This window comes from Nymphaea colorata, chromosome 9 (genome assembly GCF_008831285.2).
Source record: "Nymphaea colorata isolate Beijing-Zhang1983 chromosome 9, ASM883128v2, whole genome shotgun sequence".
Classification (NCBI taxonomy): domain Eukaryota; kingdom Viridiplantae; phylum Streptophyta; class Magnoliopsida; order Nymphaeales; family Nymphaeaceae; genus Nymphaea; species Nymphaea colorata.
The window spans coordinates 4,924,987-4,939,196 of NC_045146.1; the positions used below are offsets into that span (position 1 = coordinate 4,924,987).

The 14,210-nt window shown below is 37.9% G+C and overlaps 1 pseudogene; it reads right to left on the reverse strand.

The window, feature by feature from the left end:
* Window positions 1–5,279: 5,279 nt before the first annotated feature.
* LOC116259860 (uridine 5'-monophosphate synthase-like) lies at window positions 5,280–9,361 on the reverse strand (annotated as a pseudogene).
* Window positions 9,362–14,210: the final 4,849 nt, after the last annotated feature.

Genomic DNA, 14,210 nt, shown 5'->3' on the forward strand with positions numbered 1-14,210 from the left:
AACAGTCCAACAATCAAAATAATAGAAGGCGCTACAACAGCAATTTGTGCAATACCAATAACAATAATAGTCGGTTCAACTCCAAGGGATGTGAGTTCAATCCAGCATTTCAGGCTCGAAATCAGCAAGGATCGGCCAATGGAGAGACGAACAAATCTAAGGTACCATGTCAAGCATCAATAATCATAGTGTCTTTAAATGGTATCACACGTTTTATCATGCTATGCCATGTGATATGCCATGGGCATTTGCTGCTATGAAAATCTATGGTCCTTCTGATCAAGACTGGTTTCCTGACACCAGAGTAAACTCTCTTGTACCCAATGATCCAGGTAAACTCAAAAGTTGCATTCCATATAAAGGAACAAAAAAAATCATGGCAGGAAATGGCCAACATCTTGATATTACACATATTGGAGTTGTTGATATCCATGTAGGGATTCGCACAATTCCTCTCGACGTTCTTGTTGTGCCAATATTAAGAAAAATCTTATTTCAGTTAGTCAATTCACTTCTACTATGCCTTATGTGTTTGAATTCTCTTCAAATTTCTTGCTATTAAGGACAAGGAGTCCAAGCAAGTGCTTGCAACGGGGTCTAGAGAAGGCGATCTCTATGCTCTCAAGCCAAAACCGAAGAATGTGTTTTTTTTTCAACATGGTTCCGATCAGCTCGCTTTGAAGTATGACATGGGCGACTTGGTCACCCACATCATAAAGTGTTAGAATTTATGACTGCAAATAAGTTGATTACGATGACAGAAAATTTGCCTAAATCTTAAACTTGTGCCAGTTGTCATATGGGGAAGGCGTGCAGACTTCCATTTCTTCCTAGTGATGATGATTGTGATTTTTATTTACTAAAGTGCATTGTGACTTATGGGGACCGACTCCTATTGCGTCTTGCCAGAATCTAGAATATTATGCCTTGTTTGTGGATCAATTCTCTAAATATTCATAGATTTATCCTCTAAAATAGAAATCTAAATTTTTTGCCAAATTTCTTGAATTTCACAAAATGATTCAAACACAATTTGATGCAAAGCTCAGAGTTTTTCAAAGTGATGAAGGGGGTGAGTTTAACAGTTTGGTTCTCACAGATTATTTAAAGGAGAACGGCATCAAACATCAAAAATCATGCCCTAAAATGCCAGAGCAAAATGGTATGGTGGAAAGAAAACATAGATCGGTTACAGAATTGGGTCTTACTATGCTATTTCATAGCCATCTTCCAGCTCAATATTGGGTCAAGGCTTTTTCCACTGCTGTTTGGCTTATCAACCGACTTCCATCACAAGTCTTACACATGCAAAGTCCGTATGAGTTGATTTTCAAGAAACGGCCTAATTATTCTAATCTTTGCGCTATTGGATCTAGATGCTATCCTTATATTAGAAGATATACAAGTCATAAGTTTCAGCCCAAGTTGTTACCCTATGTGTTTCTTGGATATATCAATCATCATAAAGGGTATATATGTCTATATCCTTCCATTGGGCGTGTATATATCTCCCATCATGTCGTGTTTGATGAAACCAATTTTTCCTACAAAAACACCATGCCAACTCCTAAGCCCATAACCTCTAATGTTGACTTTGTATCCTTTTCAGATTCGTCCAATGAGCCTCATCTTAAATCTCAATGTCTAGCCCAAATGCATAATTCCGAAAAACATTCTACTTTGCCACCTATACCCATACCAGCCCCTACATCACCTCTCCAACTCGAGCCATCAAATTCACCATTAGTCCTATTGACTACCTCCTCCTCAATTCATTCTATGACTACTCGATCCAAATCCGGCATTGTAAAACCTAATCCTAAGTATGTCTTTACCACTTCATCCATTCCAATTGAACCATCACATTACACTTATGTCACACGGATACGGGTACGGGTATCCTATGGGTACGGGTACGGGTACGCGGATACGGCAATTTTCAAAATTTTAGGATACGCGGATACGGTGAATTTTATATTCTAAAAAAATAAAAAGGATAATAAAATAAAAAAAACATTAAATTAATAATTCACTCTTACAATCTTATAAGTCATAAGAAAGAAAGTCTCAAATTCTCAAACAAAACATTGTTCATGACCAATCTTATAAGTCATAAGAAAGAAAGTCTCAAACAAAACAAAGAATGTCGGGTTAGTAATATAGCGAGCACATAATATTTCATATCTTTATCGAATTCCAAAATCTTCTTTTGGCGGTTTCTTTTTTTATCCCTACAAAAAAAATTTGTATTAATCATTAAGTATTTTTTTGTCATACTTAAAAAATGCATAAAATAACATACACAAAAGTGGCGTATCTAACCAACTTCGCTCCAACAACCTGTTGGTGGCTTTCTTAACATCGATGGCTTCCTTAACATTGAGTATCTATTTTCTCTCTCTCTCTCGCTCATATATATATATATATATATATATATATATATAATGTCTGGAAGACTAAAAATTAAAAGTCTGTCATGTGTTGTGCTTTTAGCAAAGCTTGATGGTTTTCACGATGATTGATTCTTTATTTTTATCCATCCATTATTTGTTTTCATCTTTCCAATAACATCCGGTGTGTGTATATATTCGAATCCTAACTCCTATATGTGTACGCAATGTTTGTATCGTCTGGAGGTCACTGCCAGCTTTCACAATTTAACCCAGCTATGTACATATATTGAGGGATGAAGACTGACCACAATTATAGATATTAAAAGAGAATCTCAAAAATCATAAGGGAAATAGGATGAAGGAGGGGTTTCTATTGTATAAATTATTTCAGGTATTTCTAAAATCCAGTAATTTATTCTTTTACATCTCCCAGGTGTTCATTTGGTTTTACTCGTTTCGTGCCCAAAGGAACAGGCCAGCGCGTGTTTCACGAATTTTGTTAATTATATCGATTCTCTTGGTTCTGCCACTGCCTCAAAGCGTGGGTCTAGATACTAGCGGAGCCAAAAATTTTGGATGGAGGGGGGCACTCCTAAGTGTGCCAACGACTGGTTGCAAAAGCTTATTTCTACACAAATAATATGCCTCTTTGTTGATGCAACTATACAAATATGGTTTACATAAAAAATAAATTTTTGATCATGTAACTGTAATGTAAACATCAGGATTTAGATATTAATTTAAATCACCAAATGCCTGCAATTATCAATTTTAAGACTTGGAAAATTTAACGTTTTGTTGTCGCACAACATAATCTAAAGCATCATTTCTACTAAGTAGGAACACGTATGTTTGAAAATTTTCTTTGTGAAGCGTGTTAATATTCCAATAAGAACAAGATCATATCGAACAAGTCGATGCTTCTTAAGGCATTGTAATTTTTATCAGCATTGTGTGAATATGACAATAGTAACAAGTTCCTTTTGCGCTTAATTGTTGTCTTACATGACTTTTTTAGTTGTTTCAACCTCACAATCCCGGTTATGACTATGCACAAGTAACTGCAAAACTACCGATCGGTGTCCCTGAAATCTCAATAGCTTAGTCTTTTTTATTTAAGAGCTATCCTTTACGTGGATTGGTAGTTTACGAATAATATGTAATTCTTGATTATATTATGATGCTGGGAGAATGGGAAAGTTTGAACCAATGGAACTTTGATGTCCCGTATTTACAACAGAATACAGTTCATTTTTGGAATAAAATCTTATCTTTGTGCATTTGTAGACCTCAAAATTTATTTTTAACAAAAATTTATGGTTATTGCTTTACTCTTAACTTGCTAATAAGGTTGAGTTTCAAGTATGCAGGAGATTCTCAGTTTTGATGGTAAAATCTCCTGGTCTCCGTGAATTCAGGAAGACAAAAGTACTGCACTTCGTTAGAGCATTGAAGGCATATGCGGAAAGGAATGCAGATGGATTTGCATTTCCAGGACATAATAGGGGCATGGCCGCACCACATGCTGGAACAACTCATTGGCAAGAGGCCTTTCATCCATGACCTAGCTGAGATTAATAATTTCTTTTATCCCGAGGATCCGATCCCTGGGGCGCAGAAGAAAGCTGCCGAACTGTTTGGAGCAACAGAGACATGGCTTCTTGTTGGAGGAACATGTGGAGTGGAAGTGTCGATCATGTCAACATGTTCACCGAGGGGATATGCTCATTCTTCCCAGGAATTCCCATGTATCAGCAATATCTGGCATAGTTTTGTCTGGTGTTTTGCCCAAGTACATCATTCCCGAGTACAATTCCCCATGGGCAATTGCCGGAAGCAGCCGCAGTTTTTATCACCTCACCCACCCACCATGGTTTGGAGAAGATCATTGATCTTGTCATTGAGAGACAGATTCGATATTTGTATCTTTTTCATGTTTACAAGACCACTGACCGACTGAAAATGATTAGCATTCGATATTTGTATCACATATATTGGAAACAAGCAACATGGGTAAAACCATTGCTGCTATAACAATCAAAGTACGATCTTGCATACAGAAAAATCATGCTCTGAAAAATTGAAAAAAAATCATATATAGTTTCACTAGTACTGAAAAACTTGAATATTAACCCCTCTGCTTGAGTTTGTAAAACTCCTTGCTTTCCAAAGAATAAAGTATGATTTAACAAGCACAAAAAAACATGCTTTCATGAGCTTAAATAGAAATAAGAAACAAGTTCAACTAAAAATGTGACACTCAATGTTAAGTACTTGAAAACTGTTAAGTTTGGGGTTTTCCACGTTCAACCTGATCTGCAGGCAATTATCAAATCCATCCATGCCTAATCACGATAGGAAAATCCATTCTTTAGAGGCACATTTGGGACCTATTCATTGTTTTTTCTTACTTTATCTATCGTTAGCAAGCTTACCATGGCCATACACTCAACTGGATGGTCTAATATTATCTCAAAGAAACCTGTATGTCATTCTACTAGGTCATTCTCCCCTGTCCCCTTGTTAAGAGTACATTCATCATTCAATAGAGAAAAGAAAGAAAATAACACATAAAATATGGTTCTCATTTACTAACCTGGAGAACTAATGCTTAATGCTGTTAAGAGGCACAGACACATAACCAACATGGTGCAAAATAAACACCCAATGATGACCCATCAAACGCCGGTGAATATAAAGAAAGCCTTTTTCGATTTGGACGTTCAGAAGATAGGAACACAATTTGAAGCTTTGATTTGATAGAGAGCTGGTTCAAAAAATTGCCCTTGGACAAAATTCACATTTTCTTTCTCATCCTAATTTCCTAACCCTTTTCTCATTTGCTAAAAGCACTAAAATGTTCATATCCTGTACTAAATGTTCATATGCTAAAGCCAATTTAAAGATGTAAATTTAATGAACAAGAAGTCTTGGGCAATTGCTAAAACTTGCATTGCTCATAACCCACTCATTATTACATTTGCTCCTACTGCAAATGGGCAAAATATAAATCTACGTCTCTCCAATCACCACTACATCCATATATTGTGGATGTAGTAGGAACTTGCTGAAGCAAAAACAGTGCTATGAAAACTTGCTGAGTCATCAACAGCAAATAACCATAATGCTGTAAGTGGAAACTTTCCACGTTATGCAATAGCGATGTCAAAAAGAGGGGCAAAACATGACCAAAATAAATTATGCACATCTTGCTTTATATGCTTCCCAACCTTGAAGACGATATTGCCTGGCAGCTTCAACAGGATCCTTTGCTTTTATGATTCCACGACCAACAATGATTATATCATTTCCTCTATCATGAATTGCCTGTAAAAAAATACATATTAAGTGTATATGGTTACATATATATAACAGAAACACTGTTCTATCATATTCTAATCATGTGTGATATGGATCATAAAAGGATGGCCCTGTTATGTTGTTAAGTTTACCAAACAATTTGACAGTTATATCAAACTAAAGTCAATTTTCATCAAGGGGATACTGAATAAGAAGCATATCTTGGCCACTCATACCCAATTGGCCACCATACTGACTCCAGCGTTTAGACAGTCGAACAGAATGATACCAGATATTACGTTGGAGATTACCGAATAAGGGGTGTTGTACTGCTGCCCTAGATTATCACCTCCAGCAGCCATTTGAACTCCAGGTGTTGCATGAATTAGTCCAGGTTGTAATGAACTGACTTGCCATGCAGCTGGATTGACTGATGTGTACCCGATGACAAAGTCTTGATGTTCTACAGAAATTTTGACAGCAGCAGAAGTATAGTCCCCGTTGGCCAGGTTACCAGCAGAGCTCATTTCAGCAAGTAACAGCAACGCTCTTCCACGGGGCAGGCCCTGAAAGTTACGAGTGAACACAATGAAATACAGCTCTTTCTTTTAGGGCAAAAGAGAATGTAGGTCTCATCATGTACCTTCAATTTCAAACCATCCACAATAGCAGGACCAGAGACTGTGTGCATTAACAATATCCACCCAATCCAATATGTGGAAAACACCTCTAGAAAATTTAAGGACGAAAATAAATCCAGTGAAGAGCGATTGAGAAAAGGATTCAGAACAATGAAAACAATCTCACCCTTCATATTGCATGGTTACTGTGTTTCCAATATCGGCAAACTTACTATCTTCAAAGATAAGAAAATTGTGCTTCTCTGCAATCTTTGCCACAAGTTACCAAGTTAATTCTCAGTAAACAGCATGCCAGAAAGCAAATTTGATGATATCACAAAAAGACGTTAGCATAGTTAAAATATGGAGACCAATATCATGAATATCTTGAAGGGATCTTGCAATTTCTTTGCAACATCATTCTGTCAGATCCTTGATATTGTCGTTGGACTTCTAAAAGGTCACCTATTATTTTCCAGTACATTACCAAAAGGCTTCAGCAATTTTACAATTTTACTGCAGTTAGTAGACACATACATTCTGGTAGTAAATAACCAGATTTGGGGAAATTACCTACCAGGTAAAAAGGCATACTGGTCCCTAACACGAAATAAAAGATCAAGTCTCAGACCATTCACACTGGCCCCTAACATGAAATAAAAGATCAGCTGTCAGACTATTCAACGCAATAATTTGGATGACTACCTGCAACTGTCAAATATAACATACAGAGTATGGCACAACAGTCATAAACCATAATAACAAGAAGCAGGCATATCTAGTAGGAGGCAGATAAAGCATTCTGCTTCTTGTGCTTTCAAATTCAAAATTCAAGGCATGTATGAGAACTGAGGCGACTGTAGAAAGCAACCAATGAGATTGTATAAAATGCCCATGAACTGATACATATCAGTAAAATCATTTAATGAAACGAAGATTGAGGTTAAGAAATTAAATCCAGAGTATCCCTTAAGTAAATTTTCATGAGAATGATTCCCATGACTAGGAATGTGGCTCATGTAAACTAAGATCTGAAACTATCCAACTTGCTACCTAGCAGTCGACGTTCCTTTTGAGTGACTTTACTGACCATGCCTTTGAAGGCTAAAGCACCAATGCAGTTATACCTGTGTAGAGATAATAAAGCAGCTCTAAACTGGCGGGAAAACAACAGGCGTCAACTCTCATACATCAAAGTCAACACTTCACTATAAAGTATAAACCAACCATAATATATATATATATACACACACACACACACATATAATGGTTGGTATAGCTGAAAATGCCACGTTTTGTTGTCGCTTGAACATAAGCTTTGGTATGAAAACCTCTTGAGAAAACTGAAAAGTGAAAACCCAAAAAGTGCTTCCGAACAGCTTGGTGGGATTTGCAATTTCCAAGCACGCAGGTTTCCACCTTTATGTAGTGCTTCCAAGTTCCAAGTAAAGTCTTAACTTTCCATTCTGCCTAGCATGTAAATTTATATATAGGTGCATAAATTTTACATGCTAGGCAGAATGGAAAGTTACCTTACTTGGAAGCACTACATAAAAGTGGGCGTGCTTGGAAATCGCAAATCCCACCAAGCTGTTCGGAAGCATTTTTTGAGTTTTCAATTTTTTCAAGAGGTTTTCATACCAAAGCTTATGTTCAAGCGACAACAAAACGTGGCATTTTCAGCTATTGCTTCTTTATTGGTACTGAAATATGATGTTGAGGACGGAGTTCCATGGCCAACTCCATCTGTTATGCATAATGTTGGCAGGAAGTTTAAACGGCCAAAGAAACATACCGCTCGTAGCTGCAATCCGAAGTCTGGAGTGAAGTCGGACAAGATATCCACATGGGTCTTCAGCAAGCAAATCTCTGGCCCAACCTGCATACCCATTCGAAATGGCCAGACAAAAACCATTAGTTGCTCGATGAAATCGCCAAACCAGTGAAAGCCTATCAGAATTGCCATAAACGTGCGTATGCGCGCGCGTGTGGGGTGTGTGTGTGTGTGTTGGAGAGAGAGAGAGAGAGTGGTGACGGCGACCTTATCAGCGAGGCGAAGCAACTCGGCGGCGGTAGGAACGTCGGCCGCCAGGCACAGATTTGTCTGCTTCTGCTCCATCACCTCCAGCAGCCTTTTACCGGCGGGGTTTTTCGCCAACGCCGCCCTCTATCCATATGGAAGCCTCTGCTTAACCGTTGGTGGCGCCGGCGCAGCAGCCGGAGCAGGCACGGCGACAGCCCGGCTCTCCTCGAGAAAGGCCCTGACCGACGATGCAACGTCGTCGGCGACCTTCCCGCGGCTTACCAGCGTGTCCAGGATCCCGGTGAGAGTCAGGACGGAGTGGAGCTGAATGCCGGCGGCGGCGAGATTCTCCTGCCCGCCCTGCTGGCGGTCGATGAGGACGACTGCGTGGGAGACGAGGAGGCCGGCGGACCGTAGCGGCGCAGCGGTCTCGAGGACCGAGGAGCCGCCTGTCACGAGGTCCTCGACGACGAGGCGGGAGAGACCCGGTCTGAACGCGCCCTCGATGGATTTGCCTGTCCCGTACTCCTTGACCTCCTTCCGGCGCATGACCATGGGGATGGAGCGGGAGAGGGAGATGCAGGTGGCGATGGGGAGGGCGGTGTAAGGGACGCCACAGACTAGTTCGAAGGAGGAAGCGGCAGCCGGAGGGAGGGAGTCCCAGAGAAAGGAGGCGATGCGGGAGAGAAGAGACGGGAACGAGACGATGAGGCGAAGGTCGATATAAACCGGAGAGGTGATGCCGCTCTTCAGCTTGAAGCTGCCGAACTTCACAGCTTCAATCTCGTGGAGCTCCAGGATCAAAGACTCCATGACGGAAACCGGAAACGTGAACGGATTCCGGCCTCTGGTTCCGCCCCGCGAGAGAGAGAGAGAGGGAGGGAGAGTGTGTGTGCGGAGAAAGAGATTCCCTGAGGGCGAGAGAAAACGATGTCGCTTTTGCATGTCGAAGGGCTGGAACGCCTAGGGAAACGAACTGCCGTGAGATGGAACAGCCAACGGGGTCGGAGGAGAGAGACAAGGCCAACCTCTCGGGACATTTTAAAAAAGGGCCGTCTTGCAAAAGGCCATGTCGAGGATCATATCATATGGACCTAATACGTACAATCACCGATCGTGCGCCAAAAGAAAAGCTGCTTATTTTTTGAGGAAGGAAGATCAATAAATCTGATTTAGATTGGATGTCTAATCGCACTGCTTCAAAAAAAAAAATTAAGACATGGAGAAAGTTTAACATTCAATCAAGAAACTTATACAAATTGAGATTTAAGAAGTGATAACTCTATTGATTTTGGATTTAAATAAATACCTCGTAACATTTAGCTTCCAAAACTTTCCTACATCCAACGTTCATATATTTTGACGGCGGGTTCTTACCATATCATAATGTAGTTTAGATTCAGCTTAAAAGTTGGATCTAGATTGGATGTTAATTTAAAAATCTAATTCAGATTACATTTTGATTGCAAATTCTTTTTCGGATTTACTCAATTGAATTTGGACTTAAATAAATATCTCATCGGATTTGGATTCAAATCAAATTTAGTTTAAAAAGTTTCCTACATCCAAAGTCCATGTACTTTGAAAGCCTGTTCTTAACATATCATAATATGGTTTAGATTTATCATACAAGTTGGATATAGATTGGATGTGAATTTTAAAATCAAATTTAGATTACATTTTGATTGCAAATACTGGGACTTAAATAAATATCACAACAGATTTGGATGCAAATCAAATTTTGTTTTATAAAATTTCCTACATCCAAAGTTCATGTATTTTGAAAGCACGTTCTTAACATATAATGTGGTTTAGCTTCAGCTTAAAAGTTGGATCTAGATTGACTGTGAATTTAAAATTCAAATTCAGATTACATTTGATTGCAAATTCTGGTTCAAATTTACTCAATTGATTCAGATTTAACAAATATCCCATTGGATTTGGATTCAAATCAAATTTAGTTTTAAAAAGTTTCCTACATCCAAAGTCCATGTGTTTTGAAATCACGTTCTTAACATATCATAATGTGGTTTAGATTTAGCTTAAAAGTTGGATCTATATTGGATGTATATTTAAAAACCGGATTCAGATCATATTTTGATTATAAATTCTGATGTAGATTTGGATATAATATGACTTTCTTCGTTCGCAATCATATTTAAATTCAAATCTAAATACATGAACATCCAGCCCAAAATCCGAACCATTGACATGTCTACTTCCTTAAGTTTTCATAATATATGGTGCACCCTTCCTAACATAGTTACTTTTCTAAAGAAAATATGGTGCACCCTTCCTAACATAGTTGTTGAAATAAAGTGTTTTGTTTATCTTTTTTTGCCGCCCACATAATTTATTTTAGTTAAATCTGAGGAAAAATATGTTAATAACTAAAAAAGTATCATTTTCATCATTTTCTTAATAAGGACCACATTTTCATAAAACTTAGCAAATAAAAGATTGAAATAAGCTTCAGCTAACCTAAGGAATAGAAAACCTTAGTTACAAATTGTCCTAATATTGTTCTTACTCTTTAATCTAATAAATTTTTGATATATCATAAAAGGCGATAAAATGTAACTTGGTAATACAGTGTAATACTGTAAAAACGAAAACTTCACATGACTTAAACCCTTATATGGGAAAGGGTCACAATAAAACCTTCAAATATTCAAATTTTGCAAGTGATTACTCGAAATGACTTTCGTGGCAAAGGAAAGGACTCACAAAAGTCGCAGTTGATGTGGCAATAAATTTTGCTCAACGATGAAAATGGATTTGAGTTGGAGAGTCTACGTCCACAGTCCATCTCCCATGGATGGACCTTACCGGTAGAATCTTGAGCCGTTATTATCTGTTCTCATTTTTTTTTTCTACCCACCGGGTGAGCGAGAGGTATCCCATCACCCGAAAAGGCCCAAAGGCTCCCCCATTCCGCCTACGGGGTCCTGAGCTGCGTCGGTATCAGCGATAACAACGGTGCACCCTTTAACTTGGATGCTACGCCATACCGCCTTAAGACACAGGAACATAGTGCCCACGGGAATCGAACTAAAGACCTGCCTTAATACAGACCCCTAATTCGACCAACTACGCTATGCCCCTTAAGGCTACCCTCATCTGTTGCTTTGTCTCGAAAAATTCTCCAAGCCTTTTGAACTTTTTTGTCCATATGAAAATTCTCTGCGATAATGACATGCACACCTGTACTCAACGCAAAAAAAAAATCAAATAATTTTTAGTTTGGCAATCTACTACACAGAGCCTATAGGTCTAGAGATATCAATGGATTGAATTTAGATTACATTAATCCTTAATTATATATGTTTTTTTGGATATTCACATATTCAAATTCGGATTTGAATTCAAATAAAGAAAAGTTATATTCGAATTTGAATATGATAATCTGATTTTACAATCCGAATGCGATTCGAATCCGATTTTTAAATTTATACTCGAATCGGAATTTTCAACCGGATTTTGTCAAATTTCAAAATTTAATGGCATTAGATACATGATGTTTGTCTAAAAATGAATCCAATCTAAATACATATCCAAACCCGATCAGATATTTATGTACATCCGAATCTAAATCCGATCAAATGTCATTTATTAAATCTGAATTCGATCCAATTTCTTAATCGGATCCGATCTATTAGATCGGATATCCAATTCAAATTGAACATATTACATCCCCAATGTTCCCTCAACCTTTGAAATCTAAGTTAATAGCATACCGCTGGAAGGAGCACACTCTACCCTTAAGAGTCCAAAAAAATAACATTTATGTAATCTTCCACTCCGACTCCCACCAACTATTAAAACAAAAATTTCAAATAATTAACAGCTTTTTATTATCTTTCCATTTGTCAAAATTTTAAACAGGAGCAGGCTATGTCTTACGGCTCATAACGACGGTCCATATGAAACTGTTTGTAAATGACCAAAGTACCACTACTCATTAAATGGACTCTTCCCTTATAAGGGCAAAAATGATATGCTCAAATAATGGCTTTATAAAATGATTAAAATGCCCTTATTGATTAAATAGACTCTCCCTTGTAAGGGCAAAATGGTATAGCATACCACATAAATGCCCTTACTAAAATACCCCTTGGTTTTAAACTGTGCGACCACGATTTTCTATGTTACAGCATACCACAGAAATCGTTCTCGCCTAGAACTTTCGATGAGGAAAACTTCATAAAATTTATCATTCTAGACAAGGGCCTTGACGAAACAATGATTTGCCAGGACCATGAGGTCCTTTCTAGAGATTTGGCAAAGAGTGTCTTGTTGGACTTTTGAAGTGAAAAACTAAACATGCTCAAGTTCATGCATAAAAATAACCAGTTAGACATTTAGGTTCTTGCCATGATGCACAATGAGGAGAATAAAGAAGGACAATCTCTTTAGTCTATGATCACTGTCGATAAGCCAGACACAGAATGCTGAAGATGAGAAGGGACTGATCCGTAAAATTTTTTCCAACCCCTTAAACCACTCATCATGCGACATAAATAGGAAATCAAAGGTCACTTTGAATGGGTGCGAAGACGAAAAGATGCATGTTGAAGAGGTGCTGAATCGAAAGGTCACAACTGTTGGACTCTTCAATGCACATTCTCCGACTTGACCCAAGCAACTGATATACCATGCAATAGAATGACCTTAAGTCTATACTTTGGGTCTATAAGTTGTCATGCAATACTCTTAACATAACGAGTACAACTAATGTACAATCAACAAGAATATAGAGAATCAAACTTTATTACTATAATGTGATAATATAAATATAAGTGTGTACCTGATTACAAGGATTCCACTAAACTCTATCATCTTAACATGTTCGGAAGACAACCTTAGGACCAAACCTTTAGTAAGAGGATATTATATTTTTAGTTCCAATGTCATCAATACATGCTAAATGATTCTCTATCACCTCCTTGACAATAAAATACTTCAATTCCATAGCTTACATGACGTAGTATTTTTTTGTTGTTGTTAGAGAAGGATACAACGGCTTCATTGTCACAAAATACTTTGAGTGGCTTCTCCAATAGATTCAACCACTTTCAATTTTGATATAAAATTCTACAACCAAATAGCCTGTGACGTGGTATCGAAAAGAGCAATGAATTTTGCCTCCATGGTGTGGGCAGCAGTAGGACTGCTTCCCATTCTTACAAGAGATGGCACCACCTGCTAGTATGAAAACATATTCAGTGATAGATTTCCTATTGTCAGGACATCTACCCAAATCGCATCTAACTAGCCAACAACCACTAGGTGGTCCTTCCTCCAATATGTAATATGTTAACATGTAATCTTTTGTCTCTTGTACGTATCACATGACCTCCTTGGCAGTCTTCCAGTGACAAATCCCTGGATTCGACTGAAATATGACCCTAACTGCATACAATATGTTGGGACTGTACCCATTTGTGCACACTGCAAGCTGCCAACTGCTGATGCATATGGTATTGTATACATTTGTATATATTTACCTTCAATGTGTGGACAATCTTTCAAATTCAATTTATGCCCTTTCGCTATAAGTTTTGTGGTAGAAGAACAATTCTCCAACCTATATCTTTTGAGGATCTTATCATTATAAGTCTTTTGAGAGATACCTAATGTGCATTTATTTTTGTCACGACAAATCTCAATGTCGAAAACATAGATAGCTTTTCCTATGTCTTTCATTTCAAAACAAAAGAAAATAAACTCTTTAGCCTATGTCAACATATTTTTGTCCTTGTTTTGCAAGTAACATGTTATCTACATATAGTACCAGATTATAAACTTCTTCCTACTTCTCTTAAGGTATACATATCGATAAATGATGTTCTCAGTATAACCAAAAGTCTAAGA